The 26845-nt window shown below is 38.1% G+C and overlaps 1 protein-coding gene across 1 annotated transcript in view; it reads left to right on the top strand.

The window, feature by feature from the left end:
• Positions 1-26845, top strand: part of RALY (RALY heterogeneous nuclear ribonucleoprotein) — a 211965-nt gene that overhangs the window by 47993 nt on the left and 137127 nt on the right. Inside the window, exon 2 of the mRNA XM_063455725.1 lies at positions 20175-20248. The gene's annotated coding sequence lies outside the window, so the exon portion shown is untranslated. The remainder of the gene's footprint in view (positions 1-20174; positions 20249-26845) is intronic.

Genomic DNA, 26845 nt, shown 5'->3' with positions numbered 1-26845 from the left:
TGAGCTGTGAAGGAAGAGCACAGAGATCCCAGCAGCAACCGCTTGTCACTCCCAGAGTAAGGTAGGGAGGTTGGTTGGACCTCTTAATAACTAAATGCGTGTGTATATCTGTGGTTGTGTATATGTTTAGTAGATAGCTCCCTAATTTGGTGTCCTTAAATATGTCAATCCCACATAAGGATAACAAATAAGTGAGTTATCTACTAAACAACCTAAATATTAAAATTAAGAAAAAGGCTTTTAAAATGTAGATCTTTTAGCTATTTAGTAGAGAATTCCCTAAATTGGTGCCCTTATGTGAGATTCCATATGTAAAGATACCAAATTAGGGTGCTGTTTAGCAGATAGCTCCCTTATTTGGTGTCCTTAAATATGGCAATCCCACATCTCAGCATCTTGCCAACACTACACACAAACACATCCCTGCATTCCAGTGCAAACACTACATACAAACACACCTCTGTATTAAAACATCACCATTATATATAACCACACCACTGCATCTCGCCAACACTACACACAAAAGCATGCCTGCATTAAAATGCCAACACTACATACAAACACACCCATTCATTCACTCACACTTACTCCATACAAAAGCATGCTTACATTGAAACATGGAAGCACTGCTCAATGCTACATACATTTAAAAAAATTGTGGGTGTTTTGTACATTTTAAAGTGCGGGGGGGGGGGGGGGGGGGTGCCAAAACTAGGACCCGCCCCGGGTGCCATATGCTCTAGGTACGCCCCTGCCGTACTAACCAAGATCTTGAAATGTGCTTTTAATATGTCCGAGGACTTCTGATACTTTTAGACTTAACTATCTTTTAACTTGGTGTGGGCACCGAAGAAGGAGGGAGATGAGAGGGATTGACGGATAGGCAGCTCTAGCTCTCCTGTCTGTGGTAAGATGCTGACCTTTTTGCACAGGGAACTGTGTAAAGGAGATAAGAATATTTAACAGCAATTAATGTCATGTCAAACGGCGAGAAACAAGAACTGGAGTCAGTCAGATGGAGCCCAGACTTCCCACCTGCAGATTCTGGCTACAAGAGAAATGTCACTGGAAACACTATCTGTGCCATCGCTTTGGGACAGAGTAGAGAAAATAAGGCTGAGCTTATGTAACCTGAGGGATCAGCAATTTCACGAAATGGAAGGAAGAACTGCATTTTGAAGAGAAAACATTGGAATCAAGAAGGGCTGTTGAAATGGAAAAAATAAAATGTCAGAAAATGATAATAAAAATAAATAATAGTAGTTTAGCAACTGAATAACCAGCAAGCTGATTTTATATTTTGTTTTCTCAGTCCTCAGTGATAGCTCCTTTCTACAAATTATTCTTGGATTTATTAATTTTTTTTAAATGATGTGAACATATTCTTGTCCTGCACTACTCTTAGCCGAAACGCCTCTTATTGGATTCTAAGTACACATCCATTCATGCTTTCTTCATTCCCACCCCATAAAAAAACCTCGAGGGATATTTGTCTTTGCCATTTGTGAACAGAAAAATCCAATGTGATTTTTTTTTGTGCACTCAGTGGACACAGATGAATGGCCTATTGAAAGTCACTGCCTAATTCATAAAGACATAAATAGCAATAAAATCAAATATGGTTTAAAAGAGTCCTAAGGAGATCATGGGTACATAATTATGTCATTAGTGCCACAAGTATATTTTATGAGATAAAAACATCAAAAAATGCACACTGTCTGGTCCACAAATAGGCATATCCAGTGTCAGAGTGGGGCCACATATTCTAATCCTTCTGATTCTGGAAGATAATGAAAATACTATGGTACTTAGTAAGAGCCGCTCTACATATAATATTTGCAGGGTTATGCACTAAAGTGAGAAATGATAAGGCCAGAGTAGCCGATCTGTAAGCATAACTGGCTTAGATAATTTTTCCAGTTTGGCTATATTGACCTTAAATGTTAAATTTATTTTGAATTCTCTCTTTAGTAAATAACCCTGATAATTTGCGACTTGTGAGTATGATTTAGTAATGAAACAAAATTTATAGTTTGCTCTAGAAGAGGACTATTTTCCTTATCTCTACCCCTATGCCAGGAATGTCAAATTGTTGTGAGAAGCAGAGAAATTTTGGGGACATAGTCCAATAATATCTGGGTGAGCCACCCTTGTCCTATATCTTTTCCTCCAGATTTTTATCCTTTATTATTAGCTTTCCCTCCCTCGCCACGACCCCTAGCCCCTCGCCTAACCACCGCCATCTTTCCTTTCTCAGTCTTGTTCCCTTCTCTCTTGTTTCTGTCCAGTATAATTTGTTCAAGTTTAATCCTATAGAAGGTAGACGCATGTGAGTGGCAAACTAAGCAGGGTAGAGGAGAATCAGAACAGGCTAACGAGGGTGCAGGTGGGAATAGAAAAGCAATATAGGTAACAAGATGGGATCAGGGAGGGCAGGCCTTTAGCGCATATTACCGTGCATGTTACCTCTCCAAACAGAGCACAAGTCAACCCTATTCCCGCATTCTATAGCAGCTCAAGTTAAATTACATCACTGGTTTATTATTGAATCAGCACTATTGCATTCATTAATGTATGCTCTATCAGCAGGGGGCTGTATACTAATGTACCTGGACACAGCTGTGCATAGCAAGCACAAACAAAACCACTGAGGTTGGTTCTGAGATGCTTTAAACTGACTGCTTACGTACGTGGAAAGGCATTGGGATGTGCTGTCGCTGATAATAGACCAGCATTGCTTGACGCTGTCCATGGTATTGAAAATAAATAGAGCACTCAAGACTTTAAAATAGTATTAGTCCCAAAAATAAAAAAAGGACGGGCTCCTACAATGCTGGCAGAAGCAGCTGCTGCATTAAAAAACAGTAATCCAAAAGGAATAGGTATGGGTTCCTATCACAAAGTGATTAGGATTAAATAACTTGCAGTGTAATTGGTCATTCAACAAAAATGACAAACATGCTTGACTATATTATAAAAAGTATATATAGGAAAAACTGTTATTTTTATACATAAAGCTCTGGGGGGAAAATGGTTTTACTTAAAGGGACTATAGTCACTATAGTCACCTGAACCACTACAGCTTAAAGGAGCACTATAGAGTTAGGAATACAAAGCTGATATTCCTAACACTGTGTCCAGCTCTAACGCACCTCCCCACCACGCCTGTCCCTCTCTTCGGCCTTGTAAAGGGGTAAATAATGATTTAAATACTCACCCGATCCAGCACCAAGGTGTCTCAGCGCTGGATCAGGCTCCCCCTCTGACATCAGCCGATGGGGGGAACCTAAAGTGCATGCGTGTCAGTCTTTTCCCAAAGAAAAGCATTGCCTCAATGCTTTCCTATGGGTATTTTAAAAATGCTAGAAGTCCTCATGCAAAGTGTGAGGATGTCCAGCATTGTTTCATGGAGTTAAACTCCAAGAACTGCAGTAAGTACCTCTAATGGGTAGAGGCAGTCTTAACATTGCAATGTAAATATTCCCAGTTTCTCTAAAACTAGGCTAAAGGGAGCGGCGACACTGCACCCAGACAACTTCAGTGAGAATTCAATGTAAAGACTGTGTGATGCACCTACATTCATCGTCTACATGCTCTGCATGGAAACACGGAATGCTTCCAATAGAGAGAGATTGATTCGATGTATATCTATGAGGAAATGCTGATTGGGGCAGCGCAGCATTTGATGTGCATGAGCAATAGCCTCCCAACGGGAAAGCATTAGATTGGCTGAGATTGTCAAGAATATCAGGATGTTCACAATCACTGTACAAAGTGACTAGAAAGTCAGGTCAATGTTTGATCACAGTGAGATTTTGTTTTTGAACAGGGGGTTTTTTGACTCCAGCTGTGCAAAAAAAAAAATATTGAATACATTGAAACATTGAATATGTATGTGTGTGTGTCTATAGCTCATCTGATTGTAGCAATAAATAACTTGGCGCAAGTATTAAATAAGTAGACATTGCTGACATTTGTAAACGAACGTATGGCCTTGTGAAGCACTTCTTGGTCTATTTTTGGCTAAAAGGACATCTTACTGCCTTCCACATGTAAGTGTAGTTTAAAGGAAAGGTTAAAAAACATGCTTTTGTTAATTTACATTATTCCACCTGTCCTACAGTATAACTACCTATTAAATGTCATTCACAACACAAACCTCTGGATTGTCGAGGTTAGCCATCACTGTCCTATTTCTCAGCTCCGTACATTTTACTGATGCCTTAAGCAGAATCAAGATGACCTAGTAATTCCCTCATGTGCTAGTTAACCAGCCTTCTCTTTGGATTCTAAAGCCATTACGCTCCTTTTTTCTTTTTTTTTATTATTTTTTTTTTTTTTGAGTGCAGAGATAATTACAGGCTTAATCGGTGACATGTTTAGTATACAATATTATTGCGAACAATTGGGATATATAGTCAAGAGGTGCTGCACTTTTTTTTTTTGTCGAGTAGGAACATGGATTAAACAAGAAGAATCATTACGCTCCTTTTTACTTAACCTTGTGTCATCGTTGTTGTTTTTTTTAGTTACATGTATATTATAATCAGGAGAAACACTTTCATGTATATGCATGTTTTATTTTATCGTGTCTGGAAACTGATAAACTATTTTGCTCTACAAGAGTGTGCACAAAGTTCACATTCAGATAAACAGAGAAGGGGCCCTGGTGAAGAGTTGCACTCATGGAGGTCTACCTCTCAGACATGCAATGTTCGCTTAGACACCAAGACTGGATCCAAACCTGATACTATGTTGGACCTTGATATCTAATGATAGGTCTACATTATAGGTAGTTGAATTTGTATTAAGAACCAGAAATTGTTCTAGGGACTATATCTACCGGTAATTAACTACATTACAGCATAGCCAGGGGTTTTGGACCTCTGGTTAACTCTGCACATCCATGGCTCACTCTATCTATACATCTTTTGTTTTGATGTTTTTAGGGTTGAAGCATGGGTACAAGGGGGAATTGCAGAGATGTGGCATTCGTTGTGAGTATCCCTAAAATAATTAATTAATACCTTCCAAGTTGGCAAATGTAGTGTTTTGAAAGTTAAAATATAGAGGAAATGCGATAAAAAAGAGTAACAGCACCATTTTAGAATGTTTGCGTGGGTTTTAGAATCCATTTTTCACAACTTCCATCAGTATAATTTACTTGACCGCTTTGCTGTTCACATACTTCCGGAGTTCTTTCATTGTGTTCTCATGCTCAGTATCTTCGAGAGTTTGATTAATGAGCCAGACAAGTGATTACACCTGGGATTAATTAGTGTTTGCGTTTGGTGACAGAGCACTGGACCTAGCTGGTCCATAGACATTTCCTGCTCATTCATCTTCCCTCCCAAATGATGCATTGGCTCAGAGAAAGATGATCTTTCTTCGTACTGTACGATTACCTTGAGCTGCAAGTTGCAGGCACCACTTATTTATCAATACCCTTCAAGTGTCCATTCATGTATATCACTCACCATAACATCCCCTGCCCTCAGTACTACATCACTGCAATAACCTCGATATGCTTGCGTGCTCTGATGAGTTAATATCACACAATTAATTCAGGTCATCTGAATGGATGCCTTAGATCATTGGCAGTTAACCTTGGTAACATTGATCTTTCTAAACTACATTTCCCAGGATGCTTAATTAAGCATCTGATTGGCTGAGTGTCACTGTAGACAGCAGCAATGCCTTTGATGTTCATATGTGGTTGCATTTTTTTTCTTCGACATGTCCATAATGACCAGTGGTGAGAGGGCTGGAGTATTCCCTGAAAACAAAAATGCCATGTTGCTAAAATTCACAATGAGCCCATTTATTTTGTTCTAAAGTAGTTGTACAGCTTTGAAGAGAGTCTCTGTGGTTGTGGTTATGTATGCGCAGTTCAATATGTTGTGAAGTGTCTTGTTCTGCGAGGCTTGCAAATGCACAACCCTCTGGTGTATCCTGGATTACTAACATTCCAATCGATAGGTCAGATGTCACTGTATCACCATGTAATTAGATTTTATGATGGAGGGAACTCCTTAGGTGCCTAAAGGAACACTGTAGGCACTATTACCATTCCATCACACTGGATTGGCTATAATGCCCCTATATATATATATATTGTCCCTCAATCACATGTCAAAATATTTTACCACTAAGTAAGGGTCACTGGCCACTCTCAGCTCTACGCTTACTGGAGATATGGCTAACCAAAAAAAATAAAGAGTAAAGCGTAACATAATGCAGTGCTGCACATAAAATTGCTACAAATCATTTATTGAAGGACACAGGGTGTAAACAGATTTTCGGATTGCTCCTTTATCAATGCACAAGTGTTCATCACGGGGACTTTGTTGGCAACTCTTGTTTAGCATTAAAACTTTAAAAATGGGCAGCACCAGGGAGCTCTAGACACTTTAGCCACTTCAATTAGATGAAACAGACACATTGCCTATAGTGTCATTTTAAGTGTTCTTACATGGACAAAAATACCTACCCTGTAATGATCTCACGCAGTAGTTGTGTGTTAAGTGGGCACTGAAAACCAAACGCATACTGTCATCTGACATGCATGAGCTGCAGGGGAGTGGAAGTTCCTAGCAGTGGCGCGTGACAGACCCCTGATAAGAAGTCATTGCCAAACAGTTTGCCAACTTATTTTGAATGGTGCCCGGGTACTCCTGGCACCATAACCCCTGCAGGGTTTATAATGCTTGGAGTGTTCCTTTAAATGTCAAAATTAGCACTGATTATATACTGCATGATTTATTTAAAACATACAAGGTAATTATGAATGGGTATCCTCAAATACCCATAAACCCATGGAGAATACTGAATATGTGAAATACTGCAAATCAAATTTACAGGATGTCCCATTAAAGAGAAAAAAATAAACTCCCAGTCTAGTTGTTTCAAGATACATTCACTTCCCATTTTATTAGGTGCATGTGCATATATCTAATAAGTCAGTCATATTGGAAACAACTGCATGCATTAAGGTGTCTAGAGGAATCAGTTGTAGTTTAACCCCTTAAGGACACATGACATGTGTGACATGTCATGATTCCCTTTTATTCCGGAAGTTTGGTCCTTAAGGGGTTAAACCAAACATCAAATTGGAGGGGAAATGTGATCTGAATTACTTTGACCATGGAATGATTGTTGGTGCCATACTTGGTGGTTTAAGTATTCCAAAAATTGCTGATCTTCCGAGATTTTCTTGCATAACAGTGTAGAATTGACAGAAAATTTATTTAAAATAAAAATTCAGGAAAGTTCTATAGGTTACGTTTGAAAAGAAAAAATAAACATTTGAAAAGGAAAGTTCTATAGGTGAAAATGTCTGGTTAACAAGGTCAAAGAAGAATTTCTCGTTTGGCGCAAGCTGATAAGCAACAGTAACTGATATTAACCATGTTTTACATCCGTGCTATGCAGAAGAGTATCTCTGAATTAACATGAACCTGAACTTTGAAGTGAATGAGCAACAGCAAAAGGAGATTACACCGTGTCCCATTTCTTTCAGCGAAGAAGAAGAAACGGAGGCTACCGCGGACACAATCTCTATGAATTTGGACATTTTCTACATAAATTCTAATAATGTTGAAAAAAAAATTTGTAGAAATTTGCCTCGTCTGACAAATCTGAAAACCTTCAACAAATGCAGATGCCAGGGCCAGAAGTTGACATAAAGAACATGAATCCATGGATCTCTCAAGTGAATGTTCAGACTGGTGATGGGGATGTTCTGATGTGAGGCTTTTAGAAAACATTAGGCTCTCTTATACGAACAGAGCATTGTTTAATACCACAAGCTACCTGAGTACTGTTTACCATCTTACAAGACCTCTAAAGCTGCTGTATGAATATAAAATATATATTCAGTATACTACATGAGCCTTCACAGTTACCAGATATCAATCCCATTGAGGACCTTTGGTAGGTCGTTCAATATGTGGTAGAATTAAAGTTAGCAAAATGAGTGTGTGGCTGAAAAATCAGCAGAAACTGTGTGATGTTGTCATGTCAACAGAAATTGTCTTATCCGTGCTATGAATGATTCAGACATTTCTTGGGGCAAAGAGGGATCCTAGTCAGTATTGGAAAGGTAGACCCAAGTGGCCACTGAGGTAACTGCGTAAGTCTGAAATGATAAAAAAAAAAATGTTTTATATTATTCTAGTATTTATATTATGGCCAACATATTCCATAGTCCTTTACAAGTATAGAAGGGGGATTGTTGAAAAAGGCCCGTCTCAAATGAGCTTAACCCCTTAAGGACCAAACTTCTGGAATAAAAGGGAATTATGACATGTCACACATGTCATGTGTCCTTAAGGGGTTAAAATATACAACGATTATATTTTATTAGGTGTCTTATCCAAGGATACATACTGGTGGGGTGGTCTTACAGGGATATAAAATGTGGTTTAAAAATTCTAAGTGACTTTACCTCTGTTCTAACTAGCTGAAATATTATAATAAATGTTTGGCATGTCACTGCATTTCTATTCCTTAGAAAAAAAATATATGTTCTAGTTTATAGAATAGATTCCAAACTGGACTATTAAAGACTTAAAAAAACAAGTAAATCGCAATGTCAAGAAATTTCAATTATATGTAAAGTGACATCTAAAGTGATCTGAAAAGTATTTTGCAACATATAAGGCCACTTATAAAGAAAACTGAGTTGCTGAAAAGAAATCATGGCAATCCTTTTCATAATCACCATGTGCCTTCTTTTTGAAATAGCATTATTGTTCCTCTTTTTACCTTTTGTAGTGCATTCAAGACATGAAAAAAAGCTCTGAATTTCATTTGCTTTAATACCTTACCATGTGTAAAATTGCGTCTAGTTACATGTAGGTTTTGTCCATTACTGAACGCTGAGAACAAAGTGCCCATATGACATTTAAAAAAAAATATAAAAAATCGAGCCCAACTTTTTATAAACTGAAATATATTTACCCAAGTCTTCTGCATACTTCTAGAAATACATTGCACAGGATAGTTGGTGAACAGTTTAAAGAATTTCCCAAATATGAAAAAAGTGGAGCACCTCTAGAAATATTGTTTATATCTAACACACCAGCAAGTCTTAAAATCCATTTCTAGTTCACCTTTGTAAGGGCACAAAAATAGGAAGATAGAAAAAAACTAGTGTAATATGTATAATGTTCTATCTTCAAAGCCACATTGTGGCTTTAAAGATTTACACTCTACTGAAGCGTATTTCAACAAGCACTCATTTCTAATCATGGAGAATCAATTCACAAGTGAGACCCCTTGACTGCCAGCAATTCACAACTAGATCTTTATATATTGTCCATTCCACAGCTTATTCGGAATCTCCCAATAACCATTCAAAATCTACCAGCATGTTTCTGCATGTACTGGCATAGAGTTCTGTACACTGCCTAGTAATATTGGGATGCCAACGCATTTCACTCAAACATGATCCCTTGGGAAGTGCATGATTTGGTTTTATATAGATAACTTGACTCATTAATATTGCATTAAGAGTTTGGGCTCAGCACTTTTCCTACTCTTAACGAATGCCTTGATGAGGCTGTGTCCTCTTCCTTTGCAGAATTATATCAATTGTCCCCCTAATCTAGAAAAGAGTAATGACTATAGTTAGAATATACTAAAGAGGAGACTTTATTTCCTTGTGCAAGGGAAGTCATTTTCTATCTAAACTATACATGTTATGTTCCTGTATTCACAATATCGAGAAGTATTACTTTAAAGCTAGCAGGTACGATATCTGACTTTATTTCACTCATCTGTAAAAAGTAAAAGCTTTGATTGCATAGACCTCATTATAGGATAATAGCCATAGCAATATCAGGGGGTATTACCATTCATTAGAATGGTTTGGGTGAACATAAACACCTCCAAGAAGGAAACCAGAAATACCTACTAACAGATAATTAGATAAATGATAGACAAACCAGTAACTAGAATGGAGAATTGTTAAAGTCAAGTCAAACCAGAGAAGCCAGGCTATCCCCAATTAGCATAGTCCGTAACAAAACCTAAGTTACACAAAACTTATGGAGCTGCAAAAAAGATGGGGAACCGTGCAAGTAGGTAATGGTGCAACGGGTTTAAATATATCAATAGATAGGTATCTGTATAGATAGGGTTACCAGATCACAAAGAAAGAGGTAAAGCCCCTCTAAAGTGTTGCTACTCCTGTGTCTCCCTCCCTCCAAGTCAACGGTGCTACCATCAGCTCCACCACGTAGGGTCGCTTCCTAGGTGTTCTCTTTGATTCTGACCTCTCCATGAAGCCCTATGTTCAGTCTATCGCCAAATCCTGTTGCTTCCATCTCAAAAACATTGCCCGCATCCGACCCTACTTAACGCCAGATGCAACTAAGGTGCTGGTCCATTCCACTGTCCTTTGTCACCTTGACTACTGTAATCTGCTTCTCCATGGTCTTACGTACTCCCAACTTGCGCCGTTACAGTCCATAATGAATGCTCATGTTCATGTCTGCCCACACCTCCCATGCCTCACCCTTCTGTCAGTCCTTACATTGGCTTCCTGTAAGTTATAGGGCTCAATTTGAAATTCAGGTTCTTGCTTTCAAATGCTGCTCCCACCTATCTAGCCTCCCTAATACACAAGTATGTCCCGTCTAGGCCCTTACACTCTGCTGAAGACTTACGTCTATCTTCTGTCCGTACTCCCACCTCTGATGCTCGCCTTCAAGACTTCTCGAGGGCTAAACCGTTCCTGTGGAACTCACTTCCCTCCTCCGTTAGATGCTCACCCAGTCTCCACTCCTTCAAAAACTCATTAAAAACCCACCTCTTCATAAAAGCGTATCAATTAAACTATTAATAGCTTTCGACTGATTCCTCTCTTGCAACTGTCACTAGTCTAATACTATCCTTACCTTTTGTGTCACTTTACCCCACTCCCTCTAGCATGTAAGCTCATTGAGCAGGGCCCTCAAACCCTCTATTCCTGTGTGTCCAACTTGTCTGGTTACAACTACATGTTTGTTAGTGCACCCACTGCAAAGCGTTGCAGAATTTGTCGGCGCTATATAAATAATATAATAATGATAAAGGTGGGAGAATCCCTAGTTTAATTATAAGCCATGTTAAAATAGTGAATAATAAATCTGTGCTTAAATAATCAATCTAAGTGAAAATAAACATAAAAAAGTGCTACAAAGGGGCTTATCTCCTAAATGTCTACTATAATCCAGGGAACATTAACTGGATACTTATAAAGTGGAAAGGATCAAAATGTGTTAAGGATTATATAGGGATCTAGAGGATAATTCTCCAATGTTTATATAGGATTTTAAGCATATTTTAGACACAATTGAAACAAAGTTTCCACTAGTACAAAGTTACAGAATTTAACCAATAGTTATGTGAATAACAACCCTATTAAAAGTTGAAGTAAATGGGGGGACAGAGATAAAGTCATAGGAGAGATAATCTGTCCTGATCTAAATAATGCTATATAAGTGCATATGTACTCCCTAAAAGAATGGGGGGTGGGGGGAAGAGGATAGGATGGGGGAATCTCAGAGAAATGGTGTTACCACACTAGATGATAACCATAATAGTAAATATCCCCAAGTGGACAATACCAAAAGTCCAAAGATCCACTCCTCTTCATCTGGGTCTATATGTTTTTCCCCATATCATATAGCCCCAAATGAAGGCGCTTTATTCTAGCGCCGAAACGCATGTCTGCTTTTTCTCTTGTTATCTTTTTATTTAAGTTTTGCGGAAATGGGAATTTGTCTTTTAATGTAGTCTCCATTTAGGGTTTATCTAGTGGATGCTTATCTTTATCAGGGGCAGTCTATTTGAGAAATTTACACAGAGCTTGGATTTAGAGTTTTAGTTTGGTTGTAGGGACTTCTGTCCCAAGGTATTAGAGGAGGGGATCTTTGGACTTTTGGTATTGTCCACTTGGGAGTATTTACTATTAGGCTATTATGGTTATGGTTATCATCCAGTGTGGTAACATCCATTTCTCTGAGATTTCCCTATCCTATCCTCCATCCCCCCCCCCTTCTTTTAGGGGGTACATATGGAGTTCCTCTAGTGCATATTTTTGCACTCATATAGTATAATTTGGAATAAAAGTCAGCTTTTTAGTTGGCAAGGATGAAGATCTAATTCAACATTTTTCTTGATGAATTGCTAGAAAACATTTAGATTTGCAGATATTATAGTTGTCTCCCATGTCTGATTCCAGACTGACCACAGCAAAGGTGGTGTGGACTCACAGATCTCAATCTCTAATCTACCCCAAATTCCCAAAAGTTCAGGATGAGGGGGAGGTATGCTGGAAAGAAATGTGGCTATCTATCGCCTTAGTATGGGTACTAGATTATATGGAAATGATGTCCCCTAGCATTAGTACCAGATGCCTAGGACATACTTTAATGAAAAAAGTCCCTTTCCTCCAGATTTTTAAACTGGCTTTTATGCCTATGTTTCAGAATAGGACAGTCACTAATATTACTCAACCATTAGCAATTATGCCCCACACAGAGACATATGTTTTCCTAAACAAGCTCATGCAATGTCTCACAAAGGGCTCAAGCAATTATGAAAACAAATGATATATTGAAAAATTGTAGGGTTTTAGTAACAATTCCACAGATTTTGACTAAATGTCAGACTGCTGCTGGCTCACTTGATTCCACCAGGGATTACTAACAGAATAAAGGAGACTAAGGTGGGTTGGCACAATGCCGACAAATTATCATACTGTTAATAGCTTCCTAATACCACTATATTGGCACAGTTGAAAATGAAAAGAATACAATTCAGTCTGTATTCCCCATCGGGGAATCTTCTTACATTAGTAAGTCTGGGTATAGCAGGAAACATATTCATCCAGGCTTCTCTTGCAATGGAAAATGTGTAACTCGTAGCACTTCCAAGTAAATGCATTAACCAGTCCTTCCAAACAAAAACAAAAAAACACACACTAATTATATGTAGCCCTTAAAAGATGGCATTTAGAATGTTTTGTGAACAAAACAGAATGTGAACAAAATTGAGACCAACACTCAAAATTATGCACATCCTCACTGACAACATTGGGGCAGGCTTTGGGAAATGCTAATATTGTTATTCTCAAACGAGGTTGAAGCAGGGCAGCTAGGTGGTAGATTTCTAATGGTTGGTTTTAAATTGCTCATCACTCTCCTCAGCAGTTGAGTGCTGTCTGAGGCAAATTAGAGTTATTGTCCAACCATTATATAGCAATGCGGTAAAGAAACAAGAAGTGAGTAAAGGTACAAATCTACACTCGCATGCAGAACCGGTATGGTAGGCAAGTCAAAGATCTGTCCAAAACCAGTCCATGGTGTCATATTTAAAAAATTGAGGGTCAATCCATGAACAATGAAAATGATGCATAATTCCATAGGTTGTGTTGCTGCGAATACCTTGCACCCACTCGCTCTGAATATGGTGAAGTAGAATTACAGTGATTTATATAAAGCCTGCTACTTTGTCTCAGACACATCAATAGAAGATTGTAAACTATAACGAGAGTGAGAACAACAGCTCGAGCAGTTTGTAGTCGGCTAGTCCCGCTCACATCTCATATAGATTTTAGTGCACTTGTACCATTACAGAGAGAACCTTAGCCAGTTGCATATCAGACTGATCCCAACAAGGGCAGTCTGAAATGCCAAAAACTTCCTCTGCATGAAAGATACGGAACCCCCCACCCCCGACAATCATTTCATCCTTCATTGTGTGTTGAAAGAGAGGTGTAATCCTTTTCCTTTTCTATGTCAATTTCATCCAACTTGGGGGTTCAGCTTATCGTGATGGTTCTTCTTCTTTTCATCCTATAGAAAGCTCAGGAGCAATTTATGCATGCTGCTAAGCACAAACAGTGTTCTAGAAGGCTGACAAATGTTTACGAAGCACTTAAGCAATAAGTGGTAGCAGCATAGCCATCCTAAGAGCAATACCAAAGAACATTACAGAATCACAGTTGACAGTTCAGCTCAAAGCTGGCAGAAATAATCAATGCAGGAGGTAGACATTTAGAGTCAATAAACAGTCAAATAACAAAGTCAGAAAAACAAATATCAAATGTAAAAAAAAAAAGGTTGCTGGGGTCGGTACTCTGGGAAATGCACATAAGCAAGCTCTGTAACATGTGAGCAGTATTAGTCTGGCCTCCTGAGTTGTTATAGTTTGGTTCGGGAATGACACATAGCTCCACATCATGCAGTGCTGGTATTTCAGAGTACGCACATAGTAATTTCAGTGCACAATGCATGCAAAACCTCTCGTGGTGGCTTCCTAGAGAAGACATATGTAGTGTTGTTTTGAGGTTCTAACATTTAGACTCAGTAGCCAGTTTCTCAGCTATAAGGATGCAGATTCACAGTTTTTCTGATAAATGGGCAGGTTTTCAAGACTACAAAGAGAAATGGTTTTCATATAGGAGGCAGTTCCCAATTAGATATTGGAGCACACAAAATACCAAAAAGTACATGTAATAGTTTTTAATTGAGTTGAGAATTAAAAACAGAATACAGGAACGGCACATAGGTGATACAAGTCAGTGGGCAGCATTCCAGATAGCTTGACACATTTCATGCCCTGCTGGACGCTATTTGCAAGATAATTTTTTAATGAAGAGAGAAGTATGTGAGAAGAAGCTAAATATTACTTTACTTACTGCAATAGAACCCTTGATCTCTGCCATCTAGTAGCCCATTGTCTTCCATCCACTACCGTTTAACCTACCTTGGATTTCTTCCGTTCTCATTTAAGCCTTTGTCTCCAAATTTAACTGATTATCATACCTTTTGAGGAGTCCAATTGTGGGGTAGCTGCTGCTTGTTCAATTGAGCTTTCATGGTTCAAGACTCAGATTTTCATTCTTTTATTCTAGTAGCCAGGCCCAAAGTTTACATGTCACCACAAGCCCGAAGGGTCCATGGTACACAGTCACTCATCAAAAATAAATTTCTACTCAACTGGACTTAATTTTCACTCTCCAATAATGAATCGGCTAGTTGAGTGTGGAGTTTGAGCCCTGAATGGAATATACTAGGGAAACTTTAAAGGAGCCAAAACTCCAAACGTGTCCTATTCCATTTAAAAGGAATACTTTTGTTATACGTTTTGTTTTTTTGTTGTTGTTTTTTAAATGATACAAAGCATACAGAACAGAACACCATTTTAAGGCAATACAATACAATATAAAGAGAGAACGTTTCCAAAAATAGAGTTTTCTATATTTCTCTTTTAAGGTGGTATAGTTCATAAATCCTTCTTCCCACACACTATCCATGTGCAGGTTCAGGGCTGGACATACAGATAAAACATCCAGACATGTTCGTAGAGCCCTATGAAGGCCCTATTTTCTGATGAAGTGAGAAATTGACCATCTCATCCAAAATGTTCTCGAGCTTAAAATGTGAAATGTCCCTTTAGTTGTATGAAAATAAACTAATTTCCGCAATAGTATTGGAAATTCGGCTGACATTTCACATACAACATTAGCAATCAATTGAGCCTAAAATTAGTTTGTCATTGGCAAATTAATCTCAGGAAGATATATTCCATTGTCTCCAAGGTGTTATATGGTGATAGAGGGGGGAGGGGGGACAGTAAGTACCAGAATTTCGTTCTTTGATGTCCGCAACCAAGTCTATCTAGCCATGAGCATTAAATAAATACTCCAAGCACCATAACCACTACAGTGCACTGGTATAGTTCCAGCAGTGCTCCTTTAAGCTTGCCCCCTGCTTTAAACTGAACACCAGCAAAAGCATTGAAACTGTGTTCACATGGGCTCATCATGTAGTCCTTCATTCATGTTCCACACTTAATCTTGTGGATTCATTCACTCAACCCGTGATTTCAGAAATGAGTTCTTGAAATGAGTGTTACTATAATGAACATTGCATAGAGATACATTTGTTATGCGATAAGAGATTTGATTCTTTTGTCCCTTTTAAAAATGGTCTACTTGCTATTTAAGGTAAAAATTTCTCCATTCCACACTTTCAGCCTAAATTGTCTATACTAACTAAAAAAAAAAAAAGAAAGAAAACTAATTCTTCTCATCAGCTGAACCTTTTCACGGCAAATGCCCAAACTATTTTTGATGCTAATTAACGTGGGATGTTGTGGACTACTTCTCTCCGGATTCTTTGCCATCATTATGGCTTTAACAGCATTATGGGATTTGTCGTCCAGAAAATCTGGAGTGCATGTGCCAAAGGGCAGGATTGAGTAGATACATGTGACGTTTAAGCTGTTTGTGATTTGATGCTTGGATAGACCTTTTAAACATGAGCAAATCAGCGTAGAGATGTTTTGTTTTCTTTTTATTAAATAAATCTAGATTAAATACCTCAAACTCTACCCCCATCCCCAGATACTGAAGGCCTGTAACTTGCAGAATTTTGGGAATGCAATAGATGGTCAAAGAATCATGGGAATTGTAGAGTTCCCCAACATCTTGGAGACCAGAATCTGAGATGTCTTTCTTAAATGTACGATGGAGCAGCCACTTTAGCAATCTCATAATATGCTCCATTAAGGTGTTCATCCTTTTTACATAATGCTGTTAGTTATGGTAGATTTTATACCAAATATCAGTTCTGCTGGTGTTAAATTAAAAGAAAAGTGTCCAAAAAATGGCACTTGGATTATGGTCTGCTTACCTAGTGGCACCTGGACAAAGAGGGAAGGTAGACTTGTATGAACCCTCTCTCTTTGGTTTGGCCATCTACTTGCTGGTTTTAAGCACTTGGTGGCAATATTTGCCTGGAGCCATGTAAATGGTGCACTTTGTGGCAGAGTACAAACAGGTATCTATAGATTTAATACATGATATAGTATATATGTACATCTACTGTGCATAATCACTCAAGAACATGTATGCTTCACTTTGCCATTGCAAGCATTGGCTGTGGTGGCAAGTCGCGGAGGTGGAAACTGTTTGACTATCAACCGATTGCCCCATTATGCAAAATGAAGGCTCCTCTTAAAACAGTGTAACCCCTGCCAAATCTCACAATATCTATTGATTGAGATGGCATTTCACATAAATTCCAAAGCAAGCTGTGATTGGTTTGCAAAGATCCTTTATATATAAAAAAAATAATGACTTCTCATAGGCTTTATAGGTGAAATCCTCACTTTAAGACTACTCAGGGTTAGAAAAGGAGAATATTTTTTGCTGCGTGCTATGGTTTAACTGTAATGGGATTGTTATTTTATAAAGTATGAATAACGTAGAAAATACAAGGCTTCAGCAAAAAATGTATGTCACATTTAGCAAGTGTTAAATTCTGCCACAATATCCCCCTTTTTTTTTTATATCAGAAGCGAGGAGCTCAAGCTGACAGAAAATAAGACTCTTATTTAATCGCCTTTTTCCCTGTATTGCGTGGGAACCTGAGGCACGAGTGGTTTGGTTCTATGGTTCTTGGTGTATGCTGCTTAAACAAGCAGTAACGTATTTTGAGCCGGCAGCTGGTAATTTTATATTTTCCTGCCTGCTTTTATGTCACTGCATGTGGCTACATTATAAGGTGCTGGGCTCACAAAAGCATGGATGAAGTTGATAGGTGAGAAATATTATTTTCGCTGATGGATCTGCACAACACATAACTAGCTAACAGAGAGTAAAATAGAAGATGGGCAGCTTCGAAAATAAAAGTGATGGTCAGCAAGACACCTAGGAGCCAGGTAGTGCCCTACCATCTACCTCTGTGATCACAATTCCAAAAAAGAACCACACTTAGCAATTAGTACGCGCCAAATCCTCTCCACAAAGTGGATCCTTAAAAGTACTCTCGTGATTGAATCATATGCAAAATGGTACAAAAAATACACACAGACCTTATAAGTAACTTGCGATCTAGATAAAATTGACATTTCAAAGTCCAAGTACTTATGATAAGGGAGGGGGAGGTAATGAAGGCTAGGAATACCCTAAGCGGCTTCTAAACACGTTTCGTGTTTACCCTAACACTTTATAAAAAGTCGCCTTCCCTCTTTCCCTTACTGTGGTGTAGCTGGTAAGACCCTTCATGTATCCCCATTGCATCCCAGTAGTCTCTGGTGTCTTTTGTCACAATGGTTATAATTAATTCTGCAAATCACATGGGAAGTCCTGTTGTGTGTTCACCTGGGACTAAGCTCAGCTTTGCTGTGTCATAAATTGGAACTAAACTCAGCTACTTCAGAACCTTTTAGTCACTTGTATTTACTTCAGTCAATGTCCATGGGCAGAAGAACTGGGATCTTTTAAAGGGTTACTCCAAGCAGCATGGCCATTTTAGTGATTTGAAGTGGTCATGGTGCCTGGAATCTATATGTGCAGAGTTTGGCTGTGAAATGTTGCTCATACCAAGTTTAACTCCTTGGCTTGCAACTCCACCTCCAGTAGTATCATTGGAGCATCATCAGCAAGATTGAAACAAGAGTTCCGGGCTGGCTAACGTCAATTCTGTGCAAAGTTTCATGCACAGTGTACTGTTCATTGGCTAAGAGCAGTCAGCTGACACTGCCACCCAATGAATGGCAAATGGACTGGCTTATACAGAGGCCACATACACGTCACCAGAGGGGAAATAAACTTTGGAGTCCAGCAGGGACCCAGGAAAGGAGGAAAAATGTTCCTAAATGGTTTGCCCAATTACTGAAAACCAGGCCAGGGTACTCCTTGCATCATAACCACTACAATGTACTATAGTGATGTATATGATGTTTGGTGTAAACCTTTAAGTTATTTGTACAGATATTTAGATTTTTGTACAGATAAGGTAATACCCCCAATGCTACTAACAAAACAAGGAATGGATTTAAGGCAGAACATGAATTTTAGGAGAGAGTGTTTAATTAATATTACACATGTTCAGGTATTGGGTTTCATCAGACCATACCATTTTATAGTGTGAGAATGGTAGTTAGGGTTAATGATTAGTATTGCATCTCTGGTCCTGTGTGATGTAGATTAGAGCATCATATTTTGGATTCTAGGTTCGAGGACATCTGGCCGAAGGATATATAACAGCATTTAGGGACTACTTGCTGCTCTCTGCTGCAGCTCTGAAAGGGTACTTGTAGTGGAAACTAGGCAGTTTGTTAATTTTTATTAACGTTTTATAGGTTTAGTAATGCAATCTAGTGCAGGTTTAAATAAAAAGATGCTGGTAGTACTAAATATATAGGAATTTTGATATACAGTTGTCTCCCATCACAATTTAGCCTGGTAAATTTATTTTTTTCCTGTCCTATACATTTCAGGACATGAACATTTTTAGCAATCAACGGGTTTCGTGTATATTTCTGAGTAAAATTTAATAAATTATTAGACTCCTGAAATTTGTTGCTAAATGGTTTTTTTTTTCCCTAGTAGCAATTTAGAATTGTGTTTGATGATGATGACGATGCACCAAAAAAAACAGGGAATGACTGAGTTTTCTCAGTTCTTTAAGGCTACTTAAAATATCTCTGCAAACAAATACGGGGATTCAGTTCCACCATATGGCCATGTTGTGTTAACCCCCACCACTACTTCACAGTACCCCAATATTGGTGGGTTCTACACTAATTCCAATGTGGGAAACAAACTAAATAGTGCTAGTGCTAAATAAGCTGAAGTGTGTTTAAATAATCTGTTGTAAGAATATTGTGACCATATATAATGCAAAATTAATGTGATAAATGCAATTATAAAAACACAGTGTCAAAACGAAACAATTAAAGTGATAGTGCTTTGATGTACATACCAACAATGCAAATTATATATCTGCTCAATGAAAATCATAATTACAGTGACATTACTATCCAAAACCTCTTCAAATATATACTTCAGACGACTTATATAATTATATTGATGATGAGCAATTTCATTCACTTAGCTCATGAAATCCTTCTACATGTATACATTGTATACATTTTAAGTTGTATTTGTTTGCATCATACAGATTTTAAACCCTTTTTTAAAGTTTCCCTTTAACTAGCTTAACTTGTCTCTGTCTGTATGTCATGACCTCTTGCACTGATTCTTAGCCGTTCTCAATGAATATTTCTGTTTTTCTGCCCAGAGCTACAGACACTACAATTGATTTTCCAAGAAAATTAAATTTGTGTTCCTTAATTATCCTAAAGATCATTCTCTTCTCTTCACTCCTTAGCTGGCTGGAATCAGTAGCTGCATTATTGGACTCCGTAGGCCATACTACGTTTGTTAACAGACATCCCATCCCAGGTAAGAAATGAATTAATTGAATAAGACCCAATATTGAATTTGTGTATGACATTTCTCTAAATACCTTAGTTCAACTAAGAAATTGGGAATTTTAAGGATGTCTCTCCTTTTAATCATCAACAGTGCAAAAACAACAACAAAAGTGGACTATGCAACTGCAGAACCCAACCATAACAATAAGATTTATCAACTACTGCCAGGGAGCCATGGGTGCTGTTTTGACATCATCAGCACTCAATGGAGGTTTTGCTACAAAGGTGCAAACAGCACCACACCTTCTACTAAATGCAGAGAAAGCACAAAATAGAGTACAGACGTTTCGAGCAACAAAGCCCATTTTTAATGTACAAGAAAAAATGCCCTCAAGTAATTTACATACACTTACACATAAATATACCTCCACCTCTTGCCAAACTCCAGTGAGAGACACCCGAGCCGTGTCCTCCATCGTGGTAGTTAGCCCTTCCTCCATGTCAGGAACCCATGTCTTCGACCGCACATGGTCAGCAAAAAAATATCAGAATATTATCTGAGGAGCAGACAGCACGCAAATAGTGCAAAATAAGTCAAACAAATTGCTATACAGATGTAATATACACAAGAAGTTTTACTGGCAATACAAGCATATCTTTCATATTTTTCAAAGCCAACAAGGCTCCTTTGGTTAAGAATACAAAGGGTTGCTAGGCAACACAATCGTTATCCAAACATATAGCAATCCACTACTATTATCAGCAGTATTAGAGTGGTCTCTGGGGGTTATTCACAGAGTAGCCAGCATTAAAATATATTCTCTGTTATCTATATTTTCAGTTCAACTATTTTGGAAGAAATCTGAAACTCACTATAAATTTCCAACAATTTATAGTTTATTGAATACGGGGAATGAACAAAAACATTAACGATTTACCTTTCTCACTCTATTTTCTCAATGGGAAACGAGTGACAGGCTGAGAACATCAGCTGACACTCTTGGCCTATCACCTGCGTCTAGTCTGAGGCTTCTCCATTGAAGCCAAGGACTTCACCGGAAGAATAGGGGCAGAGCAGATAGATGCCATCTATACAACTTTGGGGTAAAATCATTCATAAACGGTTTTACCCCTTAAGGTAAGACAGCGCCCAGGACCTCCAGGCTCCATGACAACTTCATTGAGACCATGGAACGCAATGCCACCATCTTGGCTCCCTGTCAGTGATTGTCATGAGGTCTGCCCTTTGCACTTGTCAATCATTAACCCCTTAAGGACCAAACTTCTGGAATAAAAGGGAATCATGACATGTCACACACGCCATGTGTCCTTAAGGGGTTAAAGTAAGAGAGAAGAAAACTAAATATATTTGCTTCATCTACTTTAATGCAATCTGTGCCCTGGCTGTGCCTGGACTGAACTGCATAGTAACGTCAATAGCTAAATATTGAATGTACATTTAGAGGAAAACTGAGCAGCATGGTTTTAACACAAGTTATATGTAATTTTCAATGTTATATTAACTGCTGTACTTTACAGAGAAAGAGTGGTTTCCGTTTTAAGGCTTATTAAAGCCTATCGCATCATACACTCGTGAAGTGATTTAAAGTGGCACTGTCACCGTTTGGAAACTTTGCCCAATTTGACAAAGTCCTCCGATGGTGATAATGCCATTGGGGGTCCGGTGGCCAGGTAAAGGTGAGTTTACTTACCTTAAACTGTCCCTCACGGTCGCTGCCATCCTGGTCTGACGGGGTCCACCTCGGTGCTAACATCCAATATAGGCATAAACAAGTATTCCATAAAGATTCTATCTCTATGAAATACTCATTTTTCAGGGGGGTGGGGGGGAGGGATGACAGTGCTGCTTTAAAATCCCTATTCCAACAGGGAATCGACTTTTAATAAGTTGCCTATTCTTATATCCAGGACATTCCATAGTGGGCTAGTACCTATATAGAAAAGATAGTGATGGCTTCATTAATTGTCACTGGTCATAAAAACAGGCTAAGCTAAATTTAAATTATGCAAAATTTTCATTAAATGTTAAATTCAAAATCTTCTCCTTTCCATATATAACTAAAAGCACTACACAATACAGTTAAAATTACATGTGCTGTTATTTTAGATTTCTTTTTCTTTTGACAACTTTAGAGAAAAACAACCTACAGGGTACACATCCACAATGCTAAAAATATAGGCCAACATATTGTGCCAACTGAAATTATTATAGTGCAGCACTGTAGGGTAGCACCAAGCTGGGAAATCAAATTGATTGCTGCGTAACATGCTGAATGGCTAAGTGATGTTAGTCCCTGGGTGAGCTTCTTTGAAAGCTTGTGTCTATCATCATCCACATATTTTTTTTTTTTTTTGGAGCCTTTGTTACCCTTCTGCACACGGTGTGTTTGTTCTGTGTGTTTTCTTAAGCACATAGGTCTGTGAACTGATTCAGCAATGGCATAGAAAGGATTTTGGGCGCAGGTTGGGTTGGCAGTGAACTGGAATTGATGCAATGGGACACATTTTACTAGTGAGTCACAAACTGTGCCTCGATGAACATCAAAAATGTATCTGTAAATGCACACGCAGAGCAGAGCAGCCGAACTGCTATCCACCTCGCTGTGCTTTAATCTGACATCAGTGCTCTAAGCAGCTGCACAAATTATGCATACAGAGACCTAGGACGAAAAAAAATGCAGAATTTACAATTTTTTGAACTTTTTCCTAAAAATGGCCAAACTGGCTTTTTTTTTTTTTTTTTTTGTCAAATTGCAGTTTGATAATTGTGAAGGCAATTCCTGCTGTTCATTAGCCAGATGTTTTTGATTTCAAGTAAGAGTACAGGGTTTCCACTATTTGCCAAGTATACGGTGGTTTTAAATTTGAATTGATTTACCTGCGGCAAAGTAGTAAATTAGGCACAATCACCATCGGAACCAATGAGCTGGTTCTCAACATTTATCACTTAGCCCCAATATATCACTTGTTTTTGCTTTGATAACTCACAACCCATAACTAAAGAGCGTAATGTACTCTCATAATTCGAGAAGTTGTCTTTCAGTCCCAAGGGTAATACTATTTGTGTACTTTTAAGGATCACTCTTAGTAACATACACACCATAGATTTTTGTAATTATTACAGTGCAAGACGTTTTTGGGTGCTACCAATCCAGATTTTTGCAAAACCTTTTTGAATTGCTTAATAGGGGTGGGAGAGCACCTTTTTTATTGAGAGACCTTCACCCACCTTATCTTCAGCATTATCCATCTTCAGCCATTCAAAATAGGACAGCAGTTATATAATAGCTTGGGAGAGCTGGGCTAAGTCCACGCAGCCAATCATTGCTGTTTAAGCTTAAATGCATAATACAAAAGTTCACATCCAAATTATGCGTGCAACAGACGAGGTGCCGACCTATGGGTGGCGAGGTAGCCTGAGTTTTTGCCAAGCCACTAAGTTAAAAGACATTGACTGAACCCAGGGACAGTACCCACAGATATTGGCTCATTGCACCGTAATAACTGCAACTTCTCTGAAAATTACACCTCAAAACATTTAAGATCGCCTATTTTCTACTCTCTGTTAATGTATTCTTCATCCCATTTCAATAGAAACTCAAATCAAAAAAAGAAAATAAATAATGTCATTAACATCATTAAATATGTTGTTCAGCAAGATATTTATTTCCTCCTGAAATCCAGAATCCTAATTTATTCACCAAGGCGCAAACATACCCATTTGCTCCACAAGCACCCACCCCTTCATTATTTATGGAGCCGTACTTGCAATCTGCTACTCCTTTACCTAATTATCACGTGCGGGCTGCTAATATAGGGAAACAGGACCTTCTGTTCATATTACCCAGTTACCATTATCACATCTTACTTCCACGATTCGCTTAACAAAACCCACCTTAAAACCACTTTAAATATGGTTTGTGTCTTGGCAATTCTGTGTGATTCCTTTAGGGTATAGGCTCGGAACTTCATTCTTGTGAGATTTGTTTGAAAATAGCACTATGCTAGAATGAATTTTAGTTTAATATTGTGTCCATTATCTTCCCTATATATATTGTACAGATATGCAAACTGGTCACTAATATATGTATATAGATATTTGCATAATTGTATCAATATCTTATATACTTTATATGTCACATGGTTTTGGGGTTTGATGTTCAAACCTGGTTAATAGTCCCATTATTTTTTAATGATGGTGCTAGTATTGCTTTCGGATATGTTACTACCGTGAGAATTAATTTTTGCCTTGGCACTATTGCTGGCTCCAGAAAACAGGTGTTATAGAGGCTGGCATAGATAGGTATAGGTATGTTGTCCCACACTCTTACTCAGCATGGTATTTATTGGCATTATTTTACAGGAGCAATATTTTTTAAACATGCCACCATTTTTTGGGATTGATCTCTACCTAGAATTATATATATAGAATCCTGAATTACTAAAGTGCAGGGTGATTGATGCTAATCTCTTCTTGGGTGAAGCTCGCAGACTGCATGGTGGAGTGAAGCCATGCACACTAATAATTAATCTGAGCTCTTAGATTACAATCCTGGCTGCCCTAATTGGCTACAACCGCTGACAAAGATGTAAAGAAATAAGAATTCCGTCATGTTATTTTTAACACCGACTTCTTGGAGGAGATTCCAGGAGAACAAAGTGAAATAAGGAATGGGGGGCAACAGGGAATAGAACATATGGAAATCAGAGCAATATATGACTGTTTTATTAAAGAATAGGCAAGTGTCCAGGAAAATGTGGACATCTGCTTGTTAAACCATTCGTTTCAAACTCGTGGGCATTCATTTGGAGTTTATTCTTCCTTATTGCCACAACAATCCTCAATCTCCTGGAGAAAACAAACCATAAACTATATATTGATGCGTTACTATTGGAATATGGTTCCATTTAACCCCTGGTGTTGTTTGACGTGATCTGGTATTTAAATTCATCTCAAAGGTAATGACTGGAATTGATGTCAGAACTGAGCAGTCAATCAAGTTCTTCAGCTCCGAGCAGTGGCTTGTCCACTATTTTGTTGAATTCTGTGTAGTATTTATGTACGCATTCTATGGCCTAGGACAGGGGTAGGCAACCTTTGGCACTCCAGATGTTGTGGACTACATCTCCAATAAAGCTCTCACAGCTATAATGCTGGCAAAGCATTGTGGGAGATGTGGTCCACAACATCTGGAGTGCCAAAAGTTGCCTATCCCGGGCATAGGATATTATCCTGACAAAAGAGATTACTCACAGATACCCATGTCTTCTCTATTCGATAGTTTACATAAGAAAAATACACTCTTGGTGCAACCTGGCACAATATATATATATATTTTAATTTTATTTTTTACATTTTTATTATTGTTTTTATAATTTTTTTAGGGATCACACTTTTACAGTTTTTTAAGATTAGTTGTTCAACGTAGAAGCAACACTGGCTGTTGATTGATGCAGTTTTTTTTATGTTTGATGCTTACCATGGAGGCAATACCGGTCGTGATATAAGGGGAACATCTGGTTATGAGAGGAAACCCGAACCGCAGTGAAGTGTGAACGCTACATCAAGCTTTTGTGAGATATATTTGTCTTCATTTTATCCTCTGGCAATGAAAGTGTTAGCAGCTATTGAGAGGGTGAGCTACCATGTGCAAGCAATACATAGTACCAGTATACTTTATAAATTGCATAAACCTTTTACTCTATAGACATGTTGGGATGGCTCTTATTAAGAGAGTGAAAGTAATAATGATCAAATTATTGATTGATTCAACCAAAGGAAATACAATTTTCTTTTTTTTTTAAATTACAAAGAAAAAAATATATACAAAAAAAAATAAATACAAAAATTAATCAATTGCACCTGACTGTCCAACCAAGAGTGAGGCTAGGGAAAAAGAGAACGAGGCCTTCCCAAAACTGTACTCGTGTCTAAATGAACCTGCCCAGCGGATAGATGAGGAATCCTAATCTCATCCATCATCACTGAAAATAAGGGATATTGCATCTGCCGAGGGGAGGAGGTGGGGGCAGGATGGTTGGAGAGAGAGTAATGATACTACTTTGAACAAGAGGGTGAAAAAATGATTTAAAAAAATGACGTGACTTGTTTTTATCTTGTTGCTGGCTTGCTAAAATTAGGATTCAACCCTTTCTTTCCCACCACTCTGCAAATGTAAAATTGATTTTTCATTGTGTAATGAAAATGGACGTTTTACGCAATGACAGTAAATTAAAGGATATGTGTGTTTTTCTGCCTATATTACAGACCAATTTAACCCCTTAAGGACCAAACTTCAGGAATAAAAGGGAATCATGACATGTCACACATGTCGTGTGTCCTTAAGGGGTTAAAGCTTTTTTATTTTTTTTTTATTTTTTTTTTGCAATAGCAAGAAATGTTAACTTGGATTAATGAAGAATGTCTATGGCATGAGTAATGAAATGTAGTCCTTGAGGAGAAGATCGAAGCTAGGTTTTCACAAATACACTAAACACAATACCTACAAAAGGAGGTTCAGTAAATGTTAGTTTTATACATGCATATAAATATACTCCCCAACTCTTGAATGCGTTAGAATAAAAAAAATGCATATAAAAATAT

The sequence above is a fragment of the Pelobates fuscus genome, chromosome 5 (assembly GCF_036172605.1).
Source record: "Pelobates fuscus isolate aPelFus1 chromosome 5, aPelFus1.pri, whole genome shotgun sequence".
Lineage (NCBI taxonomy): Eukaryota > Metazoa > Chordata > Amphibia > Anura > Pelobatidae > Pelobates > Pelobates fuscus.
Note: the sequence above shows the minus strand (reverse complement) of the source record. Positions and strands in the feature narration are given on the sequence as shown.